The sequence below is a fragment of the Monopterus albus genome, unplaced genomic scaffold (assembly GCF_001952655.1).
Source record: "Monopterus albus unplaced genomic scaffold, M_albus_1.0 scaffold100.1, whole genome shotgun sequence".
In the NCBI taxonomy this organism is placed as follows: domain Eukaryota; kingdom Metazoa; phylum Chordata; class Actinopteri; order Synbranchiformes; family Synbranchidae; genus Monopterus; species Monopterus albus.
The window spans coordinates 804,149-814,945 of record NW_018127980.1 but is presented as its reverse complement, the minus strand read 5'-3'; the positions used below and the strand labels follow the sequence as shown (position 1 = coordinate 814,945).

Sequence of the window (10,797 nt, the reverse complement as noted above, 5' to 3'; positions counted from 1 at the left end):
ACACACACACACACACACACACACACACACACACACACACACACACACACACACTCACTCACTCCTACGGGCAATTTAGAGTCACCATTCAACCTACGTAAGCCGCATGTCTTTGGACTGTGGGACAGTGTAAACAATAAATACATGGAAATTTGTTTAAAAAATGTAAAATGTAGTTCTTAATAACTTGTACTCTTCCTCAAAATCTTTATGTGCACAGACTTTGTACTTTATCAAATAAGCAGTTGTTTTCTAATCTGGTTCCACTAGCAGAAGTTTCATGGATATCCAAGCCATAGAAGTCCAACTGTGACATACCACTGTTTATGGGAAAACACTGTCCTCTAGCATGGATGTAGACTTGTTACTTTTGTTTTGTTTCAACTTTGCTCACAAAAGTATGTTGTTTTTAACAATCTTCTTCCAGCCTGTGATGATACTTTTTCAATTTAGTGTAAAAGCATGCAGTCTGACCAACACCATTAAACCATTATAAACTGTCGGTAATATTTTGTTCTCCCCTGAATTCTTGCTTTTAGAGGCACTTTACTTCACATGAGCTGTCTCCACATAGTTTGTCTAGCATACCCCGATTTAAGGGTTCAGATATTTGCTTTCATCTTGTCCAAAGGTAAGTGTCAAAAATGGGAAAAGGTGAAAGTGACTGACTGAAAAAAAGTATCTTCAAAGCCAAAGCAAAGGAGATTCTTCCTTTTTTTACAGAATGGTCTAAATTTCCTGAAAACAAGCAGGTGCTTCCATCTTATAATGCCATTTTTATGGTTCCTGTCATATTGTGTGAAGACAGCTTTTCTCTCACTCTCTCCTTCAGTAAGCAGGGCGATGCTTAAAGCAGCCTAGGAGAAAAATCTGTCTGAAAATATGCACTTGGTATCACCTCAACATACAGTAATGTCTTCCTTGATAAAAGATAAAGTAAACATCAGGCTTTACCTCCTCCTCACAGCCTGGTCTAGCATTGACTTCTAACCTTCAGCTGGAAAGCTGCCAGTAAGTGAAATTAATTAACATCTCCAAAGTGAGACAAAAACAATTACCCTCGCACCGCCTTTCTTGTCAACAAATTCCTCGTGAGAAAAATGTGTAGTGTGTTACAGTCATTTGCAGTTTGCCTCTACAAGAGATGTGCAGAGATGATGGATGTCTATATTTTCAACGATGCCTCCTTTGTAATGAGTTCCTCTGTCATAGTGCAGGATCATTATGAACAACAGGAGAATAATAATAAAATATAATATCCTGGTAATGAGTATGATTATTATCAGTTAATGCACGTCTTTGGTTGCTGTTGTTGGTCTTGTACTTCAGTTCTGTGGGTGGTTAATGAAAGTCAGTCATCTGTGATACAAAAAGAAAAAAAATTTATGAACATACATATTTTAATGTTAGTTAAAAAATTTATTTTAAGACTGTTCAGTCTCTTACTTTGGTATCGCCGTTAGACTACCAAACTGTGAAAAGCCCTTCCAGTTTTTGACCTTAGAACTACAAATAAATCATGGTTTCTCAAACTCTGGAGATAGAAATGCAGCGTAGCGAGAAGACCAATCTTGCTTTCCTGTGAACACCTGCTCAAAGTGCATCACAGATCAAGCAAACACAAACTCCCACTGTGTTAGCCTGTCTGAGTCTGTGGGGGTGATTTGTATCTGCATGTGAGCGTGTGAAAGACAAAAGTACAAAACATGTCATACACATATGAAAACGTGTACATGCTTGTGCACATGTACATTCATAAATCAGTGTCTGTGTATGTAATATTACTGTCTATGAGAGACAGGACTGTGCAGCACGAGGCATGTGGAATTGCTTGAAACAGACGATGGTGTCAAAAGAAATAAATTGCTGTTGCTGAGTTGGAAATTAGAGGATTTATTCCAGTTTCCTGAGACAGTTTGGTCAGTGCTGGTGAACATTCACTTTGGTCCCCTGACGGCTACGAGGAGCAGCATGCAGTTTAAGCTTTACTGCTTAATTTGGGATGTTGCATCAGTGAAAAAGTCCATGGATCAAGAGGAAAAGATGAGAAAGTGGCTGTGACTGCCAAATGATAGTACTTCCATAGTAATACCAGGTCCATTTTAAAAACGTTTTTACCGTCAAACACAAAAAAACGATATAGTTGTCCCTATGTACTCAATGGACATTTTCATGCTTGTTAAATAACATGAATCATTAAGTTGTATTCCTCTTTTTAACGCTAGGTCTGCCTTCAGAAGATTACAGTGTACGGCAGATGGTGGTAGTTTTCCCCACTGTGGCTTCTCTGGATTATACATGCCTTGAGTACTTACATAAGTGGCATTATTTTTCTATCCATTTAGCCATGGGTATAGCTTTTGCCTACTCTATCTGCACTTAAATTGCTTTTGGCTTCTCAAAATTACTGACTGGGAATAAATAGCTTCTTAACACAGACAAAAATCAGCACACTGCACTCTTTACTGTGAATGGCGAACACCATGCCCAGCAGTAACATTCATAATTGTCCTCTACAGCCTCACCCTCTCCATTTTGACATTAATTAATCTAAAGCAATCTCCAAGCTGCCCATGGGGCCAAGACTTCACGCCTCCAAACCTTCAATTCCCATGATTGAATTTCACAGAGTTCATCTCTCCAGCCCTAACTTTGCCACTTCGCTAATGGTGGTTGGGGAAAAAAAACAACAAAATAAAAAAGACACTATGATAAAAGAAGAGTTGGAAAAAAACTCACCATCAGCCATATTCTTTTTGCTATCCATCATGGGCCACAAAGGGGAGGACAAAGACAAATACAGCCAGCCAGAATCTGGGCAGAAACCGAGAAAGATGACCCCCCTGGACTCCGGTGCTGCATTTTATTTATTTATTTTATTTTCACGCAGTCCATTCATTCACCACCTTTGGACGGACTGGGCCCCCAAAACACTCTATCATTCCTCTACACTGCACCGTAGAAGGCCTGTGTGTACTGGACATGCCCACAAGGAAAAGATAAAGATGGAGTAAACTTCCATGATGATGTTATAAGCGAGAGCTAGGAGTATGAACTTCAGTCTGTTGAGTATTTTATTTTATGACAGAGGCTGACCTTGTTTTATGTGTTGAAACTAGACTAAGAATCTAAAGCTGCGTTAACAGCTCTGTGAGGCTCTTCTTAACTACAGTTGTGCTTTGAGATAAATGCTAACATCAAGGCAAAGCAAAACCTTCTGGCACAACTTTACCCACTGACAAGGTGCATAGAGGCCAAAACTCTAGCAACACTCACAGTATGTTGAACAATTTTATGGTGGGATCAACACATTTTGGTTTATGGCCTTCACCACGGTCTCTTATAAACACTTAACAAAGTACATTTAGATCACATACAAACACATTCATGGCAGCCAATAAAAATCTGAACATCAGTGGGTTGGGAATATGGTCATGTGGTTATTGGCCATTTGTAATCTCAAATTGCTAAAGGGGCAAATGGTGTTTCCAGTAATTGGCACAGGCAGCACCGTGCTTGGTCAACATGTAATACACACATGGAGTGGAGCCCTAGCTATCCTAGTAAGTGTCCATCAATTCAGATGTAGTGAAACTCTAAATCAGCTCACCACACAACACCACAGACCTGCCCAAAAGGCAAGAGACAGAACACATTAGCACATAAATTAGCACATACAGAAACTTCATCCTCTTATTAATTTTGCAGTCATGGGAAATACCTACTTCCTCTGTGGCAGTGAAAGTATACTTTGGAACCCTGGCACTACAATACCCTGGATGATGTTGTTGGAGAGTTGCGATGCGGCTTACTAAGTAAGCCTGAGAAATCGCATGGCTTTGGCCCTGCTGCAGTGTAGGATGGCTCATCGAGTCTGTAGGTAGCTCAGAGAGAAGAACGACTGCAGTCTTCCACAGCTAGAAACTCTCCCCTTGCTATCTTCTCACACTCTTCTCTGTGCACTATTTTAATCCCCAGCTCTTTTTCTCCTGGGAAATGACCAAACCACTCTCCTCCTCTCTCACTTGCCTGAATTCTCACCTCTGAGTCTGTTGAACGTATGAACGGTCATTCAAGGGAACAACCTTGCAACTGAGTATGCCCATATGTGTCTTTGTATACCTTTTATATCTGTATATGCCATTTTTTGTGTGAGTATGAGTGTTTTGCGTGCCCCAGTGGTTGACTGGTTGGCTAGCTGTGTTTGCAAGACGTGAGCTGACCTGGGACTTAAAATGGCTGTGAAACGGCACAACAGATGGCACGGTTGAAAGAGAGATCTGACCTCAGAAATGGTCAACTGAGGTCTGGCACCAAAGCAGGATGCTGGCCTGATGTTTGTATCTCTCTTCCTTCAGTCACTGTATATGGACACACAACATGCACACAAGACTATACACATGCATATGCTCACAAGGACACACAGCAATGAATAGACAGCAGGGAATATTTTCAAATGATTTTTTTTTTCATTTCTCACCTTTATTTTTATAGAGATAAAGGTTGGCCTTCAGTTTCTTCATCACAACATTGCTTTGAAAATATTGTTTGGTCAGTGCATTTGGTGGTAGTAGACTCGAATAAATAAATACATATATATTTAAATATATATAAACTCAATTTCTTCAAAAAGTGGAGAGATGAAACACTATAGAGAGACACACACAAATACACCCTACTGAGATCTGATATGACCAGGTGAAATATAAGAGGCTTCTTCTGAAACTGATTTGTGTGTGTGTGTGTGTGTGTGTGTGTGTGTGTGTTTGTGTTTAGTTTTTTTGTGGTTGCCTGGCAACTTTGGTTTGTTCATCTGATGTCAAAGCAGCAATACTGAACAACAAAGGTGGTCACACACACGCACCCACCAGGAAAGACTTGAATGACAGTGTAGGTTTGATGCATTTTGTCCCAGGCCTCCCATCAGGAGCTAACATACTCACAGTCATCTTTCACAGACTCGAATTGCTTATTCAAAGATACGAAATTGTTTGATGAAACTTCGCTTCTCAGTGCAGCTCAGACAGCTGAAGGTTCACTCTGAAGTTTAGCTGGAGCTTTGTGGGTTATGCTTGCAGCCGTGAGCAAGTAAAACATCTATTGTATGGGAGAGCAGACCATGCAGAGTAAAGGGAGCCTGAAATTGCTGAGGCGAGTAGAATAAGTTCTGGAGGTCACAGCACTTTCACTGGATGAAACTATATTCAATTGCAGATTTTTTTTGTCAAGCAAACATTTGACTTAGTTTCTTTCTTCTTAATGAGATTTCCACTTTTGACACGCTGTGTCTTTGTCAAATCTGTTCTGATATTTTAAGAAGCAGATCTGGTCCCTCTGTGCAGCAAAAGAAAAGAAAAGGTTACCCACGCATTTCCCATGTTGCACGGAGGCCACTTGAAATGTAAATCTCAGCTTTACTTCCTCCCCATCGTGGGTAGCTACATTTTTATGAAAATTACCTGATTTGAATTTAGATATTGGTACATAAAAGCTGAGGCATTCACTGAGGCACGTTCCTGTTTAACGAGGAGGCGTTTTAACAGACTCAGTTATGTCTGTCAAAAAGACAGACACGTACTTTGTCATAGCCTTAAAGCTTCGGAGCCTAATAGAGATTACGTTCATTCACCAGGGGATAAATAGGTAATTGAACTGGGGATGTCACCATTAAATACACAAAGGTGCAGAAACACAGAAGCACTCTATCTTGCCACGCTCATCTCACAAACACATTCATACACTTATATTAGACATCACACACCATTTTCTTTCTAAAATGATCTGCCTGCTAATGTTAAAAACATATCTGAATGGAAGGTTAAAGCTTCTTTCAAGTGTGTGCTTTCTCAATTTAAAAATCGTTTTGGTTGTAAGACATGGACAAACACATCCACAAGTTTGGGTCCCGGTGGTTACAGATTAGCATGAAAAGGTTCAATCCAGTAAGCTCCTCTCTGCTCATATGCCCCCGAAACCAAATGCATAACAGCTCTGTTCAAAAATCACAGTTTAGTGAATTCCCAGGGAAAAAATGCGCTAAAAACCATAATTCTGTTTGAAAGATGAATGTTTTTGAAAGTCTTTAACAAGGGTTATGTAGCTCGGGACTCATGTTAGCTCACAAATAAAGTTACTTAGGGGGTGAGTGCTTTTCTGAGGCTGACCTCTGACCTGCTTGGAAGAGACAAAACAGAGGAGAGTTTAACTACTGGCTCAAGCTCCATATTGAAATGAGGCAAAAATGTCAAAATAGCTCAAACTATCCAAATTCATCCCACCAGTGGTTCCAGTGGTTAGTGGGATGTATTCTTCTCCTCCACCTGCAGGACAGCTGTGCGCCGCTGCCACGTCTCTCCTTGCTGCTGGAGTGGACGCGCAAAGTGGGGGCGCACTCCTGAGCCACCAAAACCCTGCTAGTGAGAAGCGCAGCTGTAGCTGAGAGAAACACTGGACACACCACCCACGTCCACCCCAACTGGCTTTTTGTGCACAAGCCTTGACTGTTTTCGTTGAAGGAAAGTTTTGTGTGTGTGCTTTTTTCTCGGCGCCGTTTTCTTTCTTCGCACCCGTGTCACCCACAAAGAGCAGAGGCATATTGTCTGTGGCGCAGCGCGACAGTGCGGTGTCCGATTACAAACCGTGCACAGAGGAGCCACCGGCACAGAGCGCTCCTCTTTGAAGAAGAAATAGCACAGAGGGCTCCGGAGGGACGAGAGAGCGCAGGGGGATCCGTGCAGAGGGGGAAGGAGTTTACCGGGGTAGATTTCTGGCAAAAGGCACAGCGGAGCTTAAGATATCTCATCTCCAGCTCACCTGTATTTTGTTGTTTCTCCTTACCACTCTTCTCATTGGAACAAGGCACGCAGCCACCCTCATTACTAGATGAACGGGAGCTTGGCACTTCACCTGGTAAGACGGAACGTATTTTAATAGGGATTGTGCACCGGCTATTATTAAATGGTATGGTAAATGGACAAGCCGGGAATCGAACCGCTAATCCTCCGGTTAGGAAACGACCCGCTCTACCTCCTGAGCCACAGCCACCCCCAGTATTATTTGGTTATGTTAAGGGATTCTACGTTTCTAAACCCGAGGTATTTTTCTTTATTTTAACCCATGACTTGTCTTGTCATATACATTTCTATGTTTTGCAGTCATATCACCTGTTAAAGGAGATTAACATGTCCTGTGGAATGGGAAAATACTAGCATTTTACCGGAACCATCCAAAAATCCCATAACGTAAATGTTTTAGAAGTTTGCTTTTTACTTTGCGATGCCTGACCACTTGGTGGTGCTGGCAGAGTGCATCCATCGGCAGGTCGCCAAGAGCTGTCATGAAATCTTTGTATTCATATCAGATTCATCCACCTTTCTCCCCTCTTTCAATAACTTATGACGATTGATTCAGGTCTAGTTTAAGCAGTAAGTTCAATAACACAAGCAGTGGTGGAAGAAGTACTCAGATTCTTTATTTAAGTAAAAGTAGCAATACAACACTAAAACTGTACATGTACAAGTCCTGCTTTCAAAATGTTACTTAAGGAAAAGTACAAAAGCATTAGCATCAAAACATACTCAAAGTACTAAAAGTAAAAGTACTTATTATGCAAAATAGCACATTTCACATTCCTGTATATCATATTCTGTCCACATCACATTTAATGTTGCTGCAGGTAAAGGGGGAGCTAGTTTTAACTAACTTGTAGGCTATGTATGTATTAATTTGAATTACTGCAGGGTAGCTTGTGAATTTTCCACCATAGATCAATGAGGTCTTATAATTATACTGCATTATTATGCATTAATTTGGTTCTGAAAAGTAACTAAAGTTATAAAATAAATGTAGTGAAGTAAAAAGTACATTATTTGTAGGGAAGTCAAAGTATGAAGTAACAGAAAATGAAAATAATCAAGTACAGATGCCTCAAAATTGTACTTAAGTACAGTATTTGAGTAATTGTACTTAGTTATGTTCCACCACTCTGCACAAGTACATGGTAGAAACTTGAAAATATATCTGATTATATTAGGAAAGAGAATATAGCTGTGCTGCACTCCTGAAAGTCAGCCAGTGCTTTGACAGCCCAAATGCAAATGGCACATTTTCACACTCCAACATTTTCTGGTTAATTATGGTACAATGTTTCCCTTTGTCATATCTCATTTCTAGCAATGCTCTGTTTATTAGTGTCAGGAGATCATTTGTTCATGCCTTTACATGTGACCTTTAAGGTATTTCTGTCTGCCTGAGCCCTGCATTATTTTTGATGACTTGTGTGTGACAATCATAGATTTAGCTCATTTCATTGTGGAAGTTTTCAGATCCCAGATTTCAGGCTTCTCACACAGTGATAGAGCCTGAACTGTCCTTGAAGGCATTTATCTTTTTTCTTTTTCTTTTTTTTACTATTTAAAAAGTATTTCTTACAAGTAGAACAAGAGTGGCATTTTAATATTTATTATACTTACATTTGAACTCAAATGTAACTTTCAGTATAGTCATCCTGTCGCTATATCCACAGTGAGCGGGTTGAAGAAGATTAGACAATACAGAAGTAAAAGCTGTATCTGTGATGCTGTGGAAAAACATGATTAGTGTTGTAAAGGCAATAATATATGTGGTTCAGGTGCAACATGGTCCCACAGCTGTCCTTGGCTCTTACCAGCTGTGCTGCAGGTTGCATGAATGCTAATCACCAACCCTGTTCATGCCAGTTAGCGTACAATTAACCAAACATAATTTTTTAACAAAGTTACCTTTGTTTTTCAAGCTTGGGGCAACCACTTGGTTAGAAATGGAAGTTTTTGCTCAGATGCTGAGTTCAAATTCTAGAGCACTCAACATACTCTTTTCCATAGCATTGGTGTTCATAGGGAATTGTGGTTGTTTTGATCATGTTAGCTTTTGGAATTTAAACATGTGTGTGCTAAAAGAGGACATGAAGTTAATTGGTGTGAGAGTAGAGGATGCCGAAGATAGTTAGGTGGAAACAGATGATTCGCTGTGGTGACCCCTAACGGGAACAGCCAAAAGAAGAAGAAGAAGAAGAAGTTAGCTTTTGGAATCCAAAAACTCAGGGCCATGAGGATACTGTGATTTGTCCATCATAGAAGAGGTGACCCTCAACCAGACTGTAGAATTAATTTAGACTGACAACATCCAGGCCTTTTATTAGACATTGGATGCAAAAGTCCTCTGGGAAAAATTACCATCACTGTGTTTTTTACACTTTATAGACCAAAAAAATGAAGCAGTTAACGAAGAAAAGAATTGGCAGATTGCTCAATAATGGGAATAATTGTTACTTGCGGCCATAGACAGCATTAACACATTTACACTCCTGCCTCATAGAGTCATAAAACAGATGAGCAGCAGATCCAAATGAGCCCACAGTATGGAAAGCAGCCACACATTCCAGCGGTGAGTGAAGAGCAGCATATGATTAGTGTGATTGATATTTGCACTGTGTTGGGAATTTGCCCAAGCACTGTAACAGAATGGCGGTGTAAATACAGCAATTAGTCCAGGCCAGGAGAATTCTGTGATCAAAATGATGTCGGTGGCCTCAGAGGGATGTGTGGTCGCTATGGAAACTGACTGAATGACAAGCCCATTGTCATCAACCTTTGTGATTCTGCATCTCCTAAGGGAATGAGCCCTGTTGGGAGAGAAAGTGAAAGGCCTTATCACACATGTAAACTAAGCAGCCATTACCCTCTGGCCCCTTGGTGCTCTTTGGTTACTTATTTATCTGATGGGACTTTGCAATAGTTTGCCCCTGTACACACAGCCTCACAAAAGATCTACCTTTATTGGCTGTGAACTGCATGGAAGCCCCGGTTTTACAAGTTCTTCTCAGTGGATGATTTATTGCTTTTATGCAACTAAACTTGGGGACTCAAACAATAGTTGCAGTGGTTCACTCTTCTCCCCTGCTGTGCTCTGTCCTCTCACTACCACAGGCTATTTATACATCGCATCCACTTTGCCACTATCTCATCCAGCCCTTGTTCCTCCTGCCACTTCTCATTTCCACACTGTAGTAGCTCCAGAGAATCATCCCACGTTACAAGACACTGATTCAAAATATTTGTGTTCATTTTTAGTGCTCTTTGGGCTTTTGTCATTATTTCTGCCAGCACAGTCAGATACATTTCTGACCTATCCTTTCACAACAAAGAAGGTTGCCATGGTGTAAGTAAACAGTTCTTTCTTTTCTTTTCTGCCATTCTCAGTTATTTAGTGCGATGGTGCGATGTTGCTATGGATACTTAAAGGCTTCCTGCAGGCAGTTTAAGTGACTGTCTGTCAGAAAGGAAATGAAAACGTTAAAGTTTATTATACACACCACTACTGTTCTTTAAATGCCAAAGTGTTGCGATGGTTGCCTCAGAGATCATGACAAAGCTATGAAGTGGGATGCGGAGCGCAACTGCATCCACCGACTCTGATTACTTTTTTTAAGTCAGCATGACAGCTGTATCACTGCCATATAGATAGAGCTGACTTACATCTCTTGTTGTCAAGGTTGACTCATGAAAAGTCTGTTGCCATTTTTTCAACAACTAATGCCACAGAGCTGGAGCAAATTGAGTTAAAGTGCAAGCAAAATGCGCACAGAAAACAAAGACTGATAAGTTGGAAGTGAAGTCATAAAAAGTGGGTGTATAGAAGCACACAAACCCATACCCCGAGCAGATTTTTGGTGGTACAGATCCTTGTAAAACAGACTGGGGAAGCAGTAATAATTTCACACTGCATGCTGAAGAGCAGAAATGGGAGCAGGTGTAGGGA

At 40.6% G+C, this 10,797-nt stretch overlaps 1 protein-coding gene across 2 annotated transcripts in view; it reads left to right on the top strand.

Moving 5' to 3' along the window:
- Positions 1-6,362: 6,362 nt before the first annotated feature.
- Positions 6,363-10,797, top strand: part of sema5a (sema domain, seven thrombospondin repeats (type 1 and type 1-like), transmembrane domain (TM) and short cytoplasmic domain, (semaphorin) 5A) — a 119,487-nt gene continuing 115,052 nt past the window's right edge. For both annotated transcript variants that reach the window (XM_020609637.1, XM_020609636.1), the window contains exon 1: positions 6,363-6,909. The gene's annotated coding sequence lies outside the window, so the exon portion shown is untranslated. The remainder of the gene's footprint in view (positions 6,910-10,797) is intronic.